We start from the raw sequence: 11,349 nt of genomic DNA, 5'->3' as shown, positions 1-11,349 counted from the left end.
ATGGGCCGGGCCTGGAGTCTGGGGAAGGCTTGGATGATGGCTCTGCATCAGAGGCAGAGAGGGGGCCACAGCCATCCGACAGTTATCAGCTGCCTTCAGAGTCAGACATCAGAAGAACAGCTGGACTCTGTTCCTAGTGTGAGCATGTGCAGAGTTACCAAACAAGGGGAACAGATACACAATAGGGGTGAACTTGGGAGTAAGGCCACAGGTTGACAATGAATGGCCCCTCCCAAAGGAAATAAAAGAGGAGCAAAAGGGGAATGGAGTTTGCAGGAGACAATTAGTTCACTTAATTGGTTTGTGACGCTCTGAGATTCCTTGCCACGTTTTGCGGATATCGGCCTGGCAGCTCTCCAAGCCAGATAAGGTCTGTGACTGTAAATCCTTCCTTGAAAGATTTTGCTGGATGTGAATGAGCAGAATCCAGAGGAAATAAATAAAAGGGTTTTTCGTCAGGACTTGGGAAGCCTCAATCAGAACAGAATCCCATGAATGACGATGCTCCAGATAGTAAATTTCTTGGCAAGTTTGAAGCATGCAATTCATTCCCGAGCAATTGTCTTCTTATAATGACTTTTGGAAATCCAAACCTTCTAAACATTTGGGCTGATGTTGAAGATTCCACATCATGAATTATGCATTCCTCTTTATGGCTGGGAAGCATGCATTGTTAGCAGCTTAAGTTATTTTTATATTGGCGGAATAATCAATAGTACTTTAGCTCTCTCCCCCCCCCCCCGGATCAAATTAAATAACAATACTGATAAAGCATATTACTGGAAGGCAAAGCCTCTAGCAAAATCCTAAAGTGGAAGGGATGACACATGTCTCCAGGGAATCAGACACAGCAAAGTGGCTCTTCTCAATTGTATGAAGGAAGGAGGCTCTAAGATGAAAATCCATCTCTTGGAGTCGTTCACCTGGTGACCTCCAAGTGACTCATTTTAACAGATGAACAGAGTTGGAAGGGACCTTATAGGTCATCTAGTCCAATCCCTGGCCCAAGTAAGAGACCCTACATCATTTCTGACAAATGGCTGTCCAGTCTCTTCTTGAAAGCCTCCAGTGATGAAGCTCCCACAACTTCTGAAGGCAACTTCTGTTTCATGGGTTCATTGCTCTCACTGTCAGAAAAGTTCTCCTTTTTTCAGGTTGAATCTCTCCTTGGTCAGTTTCCATCCATTATTCCTTGTCTGGCCTTCGGGTGCTTTGGAGAATAGCTTGACCCCCTAACTCCTCTCTGTGGCAGGCCTTCAAATATCTGAAGACTGCTATTGTGTCTCCCTTCACTAGACTTCCCCTGCCCAATTCCTGTAACTGTTCATTGTATGTTTTAGCCTCCAGTGCCGTAATCATCTTTATTGCTCTTCTCTGAACATTTTCTAGAGTCACAACATCTTTTTAATAGTGTGGTGACCAAAACTGGATGCAGTATTCTGGGTGTGGTCTTACTAAGGTTTTACAGAGTGGATTTGTAGATCCCTTGATCGTGATTGTATCCCTCTGTTAATGCAATTTAGGATTCATACAGTGATGGAGCACCCACACCTTCTGAAAGCAACTTCTGTTCCATGAGTTGATTGTTCTCACTGTCAAAAAGTTTCTCCTTATTTCCAGGTTGAATCTCTCCTTGCTCAATTTCCATCCATTATTCCTTGTCTGGCCTTCAAGTGCCTTGGAAAATAGCCTGGGTCCTTCCTCTCTGGGACAGCCACCCAAATATTGGAACTCTGCTATCATGTCTCCCCTCGTCTTCAACTCTCAATCTCAGCAAATGGTTGGTGGCTATGAGTTGTCACTGAAGGCATCTGGAGGTTGACCTGACTGCTTATCCCTGCATTCTCATTCAGACATCCATCAAAGATGGAGAACACACAAGAAACTGCAGCCTGGTGTATCTACTTTATTGATATCCTACCTTTCTCTAAAATATTCTCATTCTCTCTCTCTCTCTCTCTCTCTCTCTCTCTCTCTCTCTCTCTCTCTCTCTCTCTCTCTCTCTCTCTCACACACACACACACACACACACACACACACACACACACACACACACACTGGATTCAGACATGCTGCTAAGACATAAGCTGCTTAATCATATATTAATGAATGAACCAGAATTGGCTGAACGTTTATCTTATCTCCTTAAAATCATCAACATAGAATTTCTAGTGGCATATTGTACAGTACAATACAATATTCCAAAATCAAACAAAACCGTATGACTTATTGTAATTTATGAACCAGTTCAGAGTTTTCTTACTACTCTCTCATTAATCCTTAAGGTAAAGGTTCCTCTCACACACATGTGGTAGTTGTTCCTAACTCTAGGGGGCAGTGCTTATCTCCATTTCAAAGCCGAAGAGCCAGCACTGTCCGAAGACATCTCCGTGGTCATGTAGCCAGCATGACTCAACACCCAAGGTGCATGGAACGCTGTTACCTTCCCACCAAAGGTGGTCCCTATTTTTTTACTTTAATTTTATATGCTTTCGAACTGCTAGATTGGCAGAAACTGGGCCAAGTAATGGCAGCTCACTCTGTTACGTGGCACCAGAGATTCAAACCACAAAACTGCCAAACTTTCTTTTTTTTTTAGTCTGAATTATTTTTCAGTAGTTTATTGCGGAGACATACAATTCTAAACATATAGAACGCTCCACTAATTTGCGTGTCATCCTTGCGCAAGGGCCATGATAATCTTCTCTGTATCATTCCAATTTTAGTATATGTACTACCAAAGCGAGCACCAAACTGCCAAACCTTCTGATCGACAAGCTCAGCGTCTTAGCCACTGAGCCACTGCATCCCATTGAGCCTCACAGCAACTCAAAAGTCAGTTAGGAAAAAGGCTTCAAAAGTTAGAAAAGTAAGTAGTCCTAACTCAATTCTTGAATAGCTTCACTGTTCACCTTTTTTTTTTTTTGCTCGTCTACATTTCTTTCCGATTGCTTAAATTTCTTTTTCTTTTCCTACAATACCTTTTGCTTTCTTACATATAATAAAGCTAAATTTGCAAATAGAAGTAAGGCAAAAGTAATAATTGATGTGACGGCTACTGATACCAGAAATCGCAACAGCTTTGTTCAAAGTCCCCCCCTCCCCCACCAGAAGGAAACAATGGTGAACAAGATTTTAATGTATTTTGGTGGCTTGGGACTTTTGGTTTTGAAATTTTGAGAGGGAATGGCAAAATCATTATCTTCTAATTGGGTTAAATGTTTCTTAGGATAACCCTACATTTTGAGACTTCAAAAGTGATAATGCTCTGAAGGGAGGGGAGGAGAGAAGAGGAAGGTAGGGAAGGAGGGAGGAAAGAAAGAAGCAAGGAAAGAAGGAAGGAAGGAGAGAGAGGGAAGAAATGAAGGAAGTGGAGGGAGGGAAGAAACAGAGGGAGGGAAGGAAGGAGAGGGAGGGGAGGGAGGGAAGGAAGGAAGCAGAGAGGGGAAGAAAGGACAGAGAAAAGAAGGAAGGAAGGAGAGGAAGGAAGGAAGGAGAGGAGGGAGGCAGGGAGGAAGACAGGAAGGGGAGGGAGGGAAGGGAGAAGGAAGGGAGGAAGGGAGGAGAGGGAAGGAAGGGAGGCAGGCAGGCATGCAGGGAGGGAGGGAGGGAAGGAGGGAGGGAGGGAGGGAGGAAGGAAGACATATTAACCCTGTATAAATGCAATTCTTCTTTTCATGTCCTTAACAAAGTTAAGGATATTCAATACTAAAATGTTTGCTTGGTTTGGATCAATTCCGAGTCATCCTAATATGGTCCTCCCTTCTTCACGTGTAAGGAATTGGTTCGAGTCAGTGACTTTCCAACTTTAACACAGGATTGCTACTCTGCATAAGGACGTTGCAGATGTATAATTACATCCCGATAACAAAAAAAAACATCTATATAGATTTACTCAACTGCCAACTTCTAAAAAGTAGGAGCTTAAATTAGCAGGGGGAGGAAATCACCATGGCACCCAAAAAATTCATTCCAGCAGTTTTCCTTCTCCGCAACCTCTTTAGCATCGTTGATCAACCTTTCTCTGAAGTGACTGGGTCTGATTAGTTTCCCTAATCCTCTTTAATAAGAGCTACATTAGCTCAAAAGTGGGACTCTTCCTTCAAATAAATGAATATTGCCATCCATATGTATGCCGCAAGAAAAGAACATCTTTCAAGGGACTCATTAAGCCTATCCTACAGGAAAGAGAGATAATTTCACCCTCTAAATATTGCTTTAATTCAAGCAGATAGAAGTAGGAGTCTTCCGTCTGTTTCTGTTAGAAGTAGAGTCTGGATAGCTAAGCCTGGCTGAAAAGATCCTTCCATTGGGCAGCTGTTGGGTCATGTCTAGTCTGATGCTTCCAGGGGTGAAATTCAGCAGGTTCTGACCCATTCTGGAGAACCATTAGCGGAAAATTTGAGTAGTTCGGAGAACCGGCAAATACCACCTCTGGCTGGCCCCAGAGTGGGGAAGGAATGGGGATTTTTGCAGTATTCTTCCCCTGCCATGCCCACCAAGCCATGCCTAAAGAACTGGTAGTAAAAAAAATTGAATTTCACCACTGGGGAAAAGACATTGGATTCATGGAAGTTGCTTGAAAAGGTTTATTGATGATGGACAGGAACACCACCAGAGTAGGGTTGGAATGGAGATTTTGCAGTATCCTTCCCCTGCCACACCCAACAACACTCTGCACCTGACTGGAACTGGATGGGTGGAACTGCCAGCATGGCAGTGGGAGATTGGACCATGTGATGGGACTTGTGGGTGTGGGGGCAAGATCTTGAACTTTCAACTGGGTGGGGAAAACAGGGAAGCTTTCAGATTTGGGTTTTCTCAGATGTGCCAACATGGCTTTCTTAATAAATTGGAACTTTGAGCAATATTTTGCCTTGGACTCTGATTTACTTTCGGATGGTATTTGGAATGCTGACATTAACCCAAATCTGTGTTATTTTAGGTTACAAAGTTTTTTTAGTCTGAATTTAATTGTTTTTCAGATGGTGATTGCTTATTTAGCAACCTATGACTATCATTAAGTGTTGTATTTTATGATTCTTGATGAATGTATTTTTTTTCTTTCTTTTTATGTACACTGAGAGCATCTGCACCAAAGTCAAATTCCTTGTGTGTCCAATCACACTTGGTTAATAAAGAATTCTATTCTATCTATCTGTTGATCAGGTGATAAATCCTGTGCAAATGCTTTAGGAATCTGCCATTTTATCCTTCGTGGCATTCCTAGAATAAATCCCTACAGATGGTTTTTGATTGATGACCACAGTTTAATCCAAAATTTCTGTTGCTGAGCAAGCTGCACCTCAATTTATCACCTTTTTTTGACACACGTGAAGCTTATCGCTGAAGTTGATAAGGGAATCATGTGATCATTAAGCCAATGTTCATGGACTTTGTCATGCCCCCGTCGGAATCTGACTCTGAGATGGAAGATGAACAGCTGACAGAGAGCAAGAGAGCACTTCTGTTGGCTGTGGAGGAAACTGGGGAAGGGCAAAGTCAGGCTGGGCAGAGCAGGGGAGTGGCAGAACAAGGGAGAGTGGGCTCAGATGAAGACCAAGACCCACCCCCTCCTCATCCTAGGGGCTCAGGGAAGAACGCAGAAGAGAGCAATGGGGGTTGCGTTGCTTATGAGGAAGGAAAGGGCCCTGATTCCCTTCACAAGGCACACCTGGGGATGGAGTTTAAAGGAGAGGCAGTTGGGAGGGGCGTTTGTTTGGAACAAACATTGAGTTCACCTAGTGTAGCATTGTGGCCTGCATTCCTGGCATTCCTCCCAACTGCTTAAAGTATTAAAGTATCTGTGTGCTTGTCTCATCCTGCTGGAATTATCCTTCACTCCTTGCTTATCTTGAGTATTTGCAGGTTGCAGAGTGAAAGGGACGTTGGGGGCACAGTTGGTACTAATAAAGGGACTCATATCAGTTCTCTGGCTGTTTTGCCTTTGTGCCACGTCCCGGGTCATCACAGGCTTTGCTTGTTGGGAAGTGGATGGGAACATTCCGAATGGGTGATCACATGACCCCCAGGCAGTGCAACTGTCTGTTTAACATTTTCATGGAGTTATAAGATATTATAAAATACAAAAGTAAATAGAAAAGCAGTGGGCAAGAAAAAGGGGAAGAGAAGTGAGGAAGGATAAAAAGAAACAAACCTTTGATTTTGGGTTTTACCAAGTAGATTGATAGAATTACAGAAATGGCTGGTTTGTATTATGAAAAAGCAAAAAGTTATGATTTGATGTTAATCCCTTATTTTACAGCAACAGAGAGAGTTGGAAGCCAATGGTTTTTTCCCCTAATGCAGACAGTTGCAATTGTCATAAATACATGCCAGTTGCCAAGACCGTGTATTTTTATCATGTGACCATGAGGATGCTGCAACATTCTTAAGTATTATCTGTCCAGCTAGTGAACCCCAAAAAAGGAACTCCTGAGGCATTCTTTCTCCCCCAAAAGTAAAACTTTATCGAATGCACTACATTGGCACAGAAGATGAGAAACCAGCTCTGAGTTTCCCACGTGAAAGCTTATATAGTTAAACTTGATTTTCCTTCAGTTAATTCCATTGTCCAATGGAATATGCTCCTTTTGTTATGAGAACAGCCCGCATTGTTCAAACACCTGCATGGCGTGACCTTGAGGGAAGCAGCAGGCTCTCACGATCTGCAGAAGGCGTGAAAGCCAGTTATGAGCCATTTTTTTCCAGTGCTGTTGTGACTTTGAATGGTTGCAACATTCACACCATAAACCTATGGTTGCAAGTCAAGACTCACCTTGCAGATTTCACATGGACAACAATATCTTCAATGACATTCTTGAATTGTGACCCTACAAGTAACAGTGTTCACTCTAACTGAATTGTCAGGTTGTTGCCAGAGTCACAACTACATCCATACTCCTGTCATGTTGAATAAGTTGTCTGGTTGGGCTAAATATCTGAATTCAACCAAGTACTTCAAAGCTTCGAAGATTTGAGGGTTAGATTAATTACAGTAAGCAATGTGTAATTACTTATGCAAATATAGTCCATCCAGACTTTTTGAATTCATTAAAGACACAGCAAGAACTACTTAATGAAAGGCAGAACATACAATGGTTGATGTACCTACAAATCGCTGGAAAAAGAAAAGAAAATTAAAATAAGGAAGGGGCATCCAGAAGACTGACAGAATTTGAAATGCATTTACAAAATCAAGACCACCCATTAAGGTGCATATTATAAACTCTTACTTACATGATATGGAGAAAGAACAAATTTGGACATGTGATACATTGGATGCAAAACTGTAAAAATAAAAATTCCCAGTGTAATAGTGGGAAGAATTATGACACACATCTAAAAAATTTACCCCAATCTATAATTTATGAGAAAACTGGTACAAAATGTTTTATAGATGACATACAATTTCATCAATACTTGCCAAAATAGACAAATCGTAGAGCAATAAATGTTGGAAGGGCCATGAAATATAAGAAATATTCTGGTGCAACATGGAAAGAAAATCACCAGAGGGACATACACACACAGAGAATCTTAAAAACCAAATTTTAAAAAATGAAATCAGAAAACTTTTTATTAGTATAATTCCAAAATATATCAATAAAAACACCATAATCTACTAAGAAACATGCTCAGTTTTGTACAGCACTGGACAAGAAAAATAATGCAGACAATATCTGAGAACTTAAACTTGGAAAATACTGCAACAATGGCAAAACCAACAATATATATACATAACAGAGGTTTAATTACATTTAAGCCAAAAAGTCATCCATATATACTATATATCATACAGCAAAGCAAATATATGCACTTAGATTATGGTTTCTAAAGTTTATGTTAATAAATCCTGAAAAGCAGCAGGAGCACAAAGAAAAAGGGGTAAGTCAGAAATTAAATATGTATTTATATTACTTTTAATAGTTTTCTTTTTCCTCTTTATAAATAATAACAGTAGGAATCTGCTAAGCTCAAAGACAGATACTGTAGATGATAGATAGATAGATAGATAGATAGATAGATAGATAGATAGATAGATAGATAGATAGATAGATAGATAGATAGATAGATAGATAGATACAGTAGATAGATAATGGATAGATAATTTTGGAGAGAGACAGAGACAGAGACAGAGAGAGATCACAAAAAGAATACAGTAAATGTACTTTATCATGTACAGTTTATCTTTTATTAATGCTATATTGAGCATTAATTGTACAACTTAAAAAACCTCCTCTGTCCACTTACAGATATCATCTCTTCTGGAGCTATATCCTTTTTAAAATAAAGCTAGATAAAAGGAAAGGGGGGAAGGAGGGAGGGAAGGAAGGTGAGTGAGAGAAAGACAGAGATTCCAAGCTTCTCAAATTTGAGCTGAAAAGGAGTAAATCTGAGCTGTTCAGGGAAAGTTGGAAGACCTTACATCAGAGGTGGAATTCAGCAGGTTCTGACCAGTTCTGGAGAACCGATAGTGGAAATTTTGAATTGTTCAGAGAACTGGTAAATACTACTTCTGACTGGTCCCACCCCCATCTATTCTCTGTCTCCCAAGTCCCAGCTGATCAGGAAGAAATTGGGATTTTGCAGTATCCTTCCACTGGCGTGGGGAGGAAATGGAGATTTTACCCCCCCCCCCCAAAAAAAAAAAAAAAAGTTAAATGGGTAATTTCACCAATGTCCTCTAATATTTCTTAAGGGAATAGAGGCACCACTACTGAAAAACCTCCTCTAATGGTCAGATCTGGAAGGGACCTTGGAGGTCTTTTAGTCCAACCCTCTACTCAGACAAGGGACCCCACATCATTCCAGACAAATGGCTGTCCAATCTCTTCTTAAAGACCTCCAGTGTTGGAGCACCCACAATTTCTGGAGGCAAGCTGTTCCACTGGTTAATTGTCCTCACTGATAGGAAGTCCCTCCTTCGTTCCAGGTTGCATCCATAATTTCTTGTCCTGCCCTCCAGTGCTTTACATAATGAGTTGACCCCCCCCCCCTTCTTTGTGGCAGCCCCTCAAATACTGGAATACTGCTGGAATCATGTCACTCTTAATTCTTCTTTTCTCTAGACGAGCCATATCCAGTTCCTGCAACTGTTCTTCATATGCTTTAGTCTCCAGGCCTTTAATCATCTTAGCTGCTCTTCTCTGTATATTTTCCAAAGTCTCAACATCTTTTTTTTTGTAATGTAGTGACCAAAACTGGATAGAGTATGTCTTCCTTTGAGATTTAATGGAAGAATAAAAAGCTAAGGGTGATACCAATCTGGGGATGGGAAAGGAAAGACCTCTACTACAAAACAGAAGGTGTTCATTCATGTAGAATAGAAGCAAGATCACATGAAGTGCTAATAACACTTTATAATGCCTTGGTAAAGCCACACTTGGAATCCTGCATCCAGTTTTGGTTGCCATAATGTAAAAAACATGTTGAGACTCTACAAAGAGTGCAGAGAAAAGCAACAAAGATGATTAGGGGACTGGAGGCTAAAACATATGAAGAACGGTTGCTGGAATTGGGTATGTCTAGTTTAATGAAAAGAAGGACTAGGGGAGACATGATAGCAGTCTTCTGATATCTCAGGGGCTGCCACAAAGATGAGGGAGTCAAGCTATTCTCCTAAGCACCTGAGGGTAGGTCAAGAAGCAATGAGTGGAAACTAATCAAGGAGAGAAGCAAATTAGAACCAAGGAGAAATTTCCTGACAGTGAGAACAATTAATCAGTAGAGCAACTTGCATCCAGAAGTTGTGAATGCTCCAACAGTTTTTAAGATGATGTTGGATATCCATTTGTCTGAAGTGATGTAGGGCTTCCTGCCTAAACAGGGGTTTGGACTAGAAGAAGGTCCCTTCCAACTCTATTATTCTATGATCTATGTTCTTTAGCCAATGCAAGAACCCCAGATGCCATCAACAGAGAGAATGATTGAAAGCAAGTTTTCTTTCATCATCAGAACTTAAGCTGATTGCTAAACTGGATGGGTCCTTATTCTGGATCAGAAGAAAGCTTATTACTCTTTTCTCTCATGTAGGTGATGGACGAAAGGCTTTCAAGGATATAAAATACCCTAAAAATGGCAGGAACAAGTGACACTGCAGTTCCATCAGTTTCTCTCCTATGTAGAGTAGCTAGAAACTATTTTTTGGGGGAGGGGGCACCATCAAACCTTCCTAGGTTCTGAGGACCTGCATTTAATGTCACATTTTCCCAAAGTTGTTTATCATCAGAACAGCTTTGCTGTTCGATTGGAGCAGCGCATCAATCCTCTTCACGATGACCAGGTTTCCCAAAACAGAGTTTTCAAACTGCCCTCTGGTCTTCATTTTTTTAAAAAATATCTTTCTGTTTCCTGTGACTGTAGGTTCATACCAGGGGTGGGTTCCTGCCAGTTCTAACCTCTTCTATAGAAGAGGTTCCACAAATCTACAGTGCCATTTAGAACTGGCTCCAGCTCCCTCCTCCCACCTGTCTTCACATCATCAAGATGAAGAGCGAGAGGAGGAATTCTGGGAGTTGAAGTCCACAAGTCTTAAAGCTGTCAAGTTTGAACACCCCTGGGTTTTTTTTTCTAAAGGGTTAGGGGTGCAACGCCCTTGTAACTTCACAGCTTTAAGACTTGTGTGCTTCAAATGCCAGAGTTTCTGAGCCAACATTTTGGTTGCTAAGCAAGAGCGTTGTTAAGTGAGTTTTACCACATTTTACAAGTTGGCCATGCCCAACCAGTCACATGGCTGGCAAGCCACTCCCACCCAGTCAAATGGCTGGCAAGCCACTCCCACAAAGCAGGCTACACCTACAGAAGAGGTTCTAAAAAATTTTGAAACCCACCACTGGTTCATAGTCAAAACAGTCTCTTCTCTTCCATTAGGACACATTTAAATGATGAAACCATACAGGATTTGAAAAGAGAATTGGGCATAATTGTCAGCAGTGGAAGTTAAACTTCAAGTGCATTGGCGACGCCCCTGATGAGAATTCACCTGGATTCGCAAGCTGTCACATTCGTTCTTCTGATCTAGCTGTTTTTCTTGTCTACCAAGGCACCTGATGTATTCTTTCTGCATCCTGTACAAACTCCAAGGATTTACGTTCCAATGAGGTGTCTTATCATGTTAGCTGGGCTGCCCTTCAGAAAGGCACAATGCTGCAATACAGGTAGATTTATCACCAGCTAAGCTAAAGACATTTGATTGAAGACCATGAGGAAACTTCTGGGTCAGAGGAATGGACTCTACGGGCAGACCAGTGTCTTGCCTGATGGCTGAGCAAATACCTCCGTGGATTTCAGAAGCAAGACTGACGTTAGTCTTCATCAATAGAGGTTCCAAATTAACCCATCATTCCG

At 41.4% G+C, this 11,349-nt stretch overlaps 1 non-coding gene across 1 annotated transcript; it reads right to left on the bottom strand.

Annotated features, from left to right (window-relative positions):
* Window positions 1-2,643: 2,643 nt before the first annotated feature.
* On the bottom strand, window positions 2,644-2,750 carry LOC148042717 (U6 spliceosomal RNA). The gene has a single exon (XR_015695082.1). It is a non-coding gene; the product is annotated as a U6 spliceosomal RNA (small nuclear RNA).
* Between the last annotated feature and the right edge of the window lie 8,599 nt (window positions 2,751-11,349).

The sequence above is a fragment of the Thamnophis sirtalis genome, unplaced genomic scaffold (assembly GCF_051295495.1).
Source record: "Thamnophis sirtalis isolate CommonGarterSnake01/CBP01778 unplaced genomic scaffold, rThaSir2_p1.2 scaffold_14, whole genome shotgun sequence".
Classification (NCBI taxonomy): domain Eukaryota; kingdom Metazoa; phylum Chordata; class Lepidosauria; order Squamata; family Natricidae; genus Thamnophis; species Thamnophis sirtalis.
Note: the sequence above shows the minus strand (reverse complement) of the source record. Positions and strands in the feature narration are given on the sequence as shown.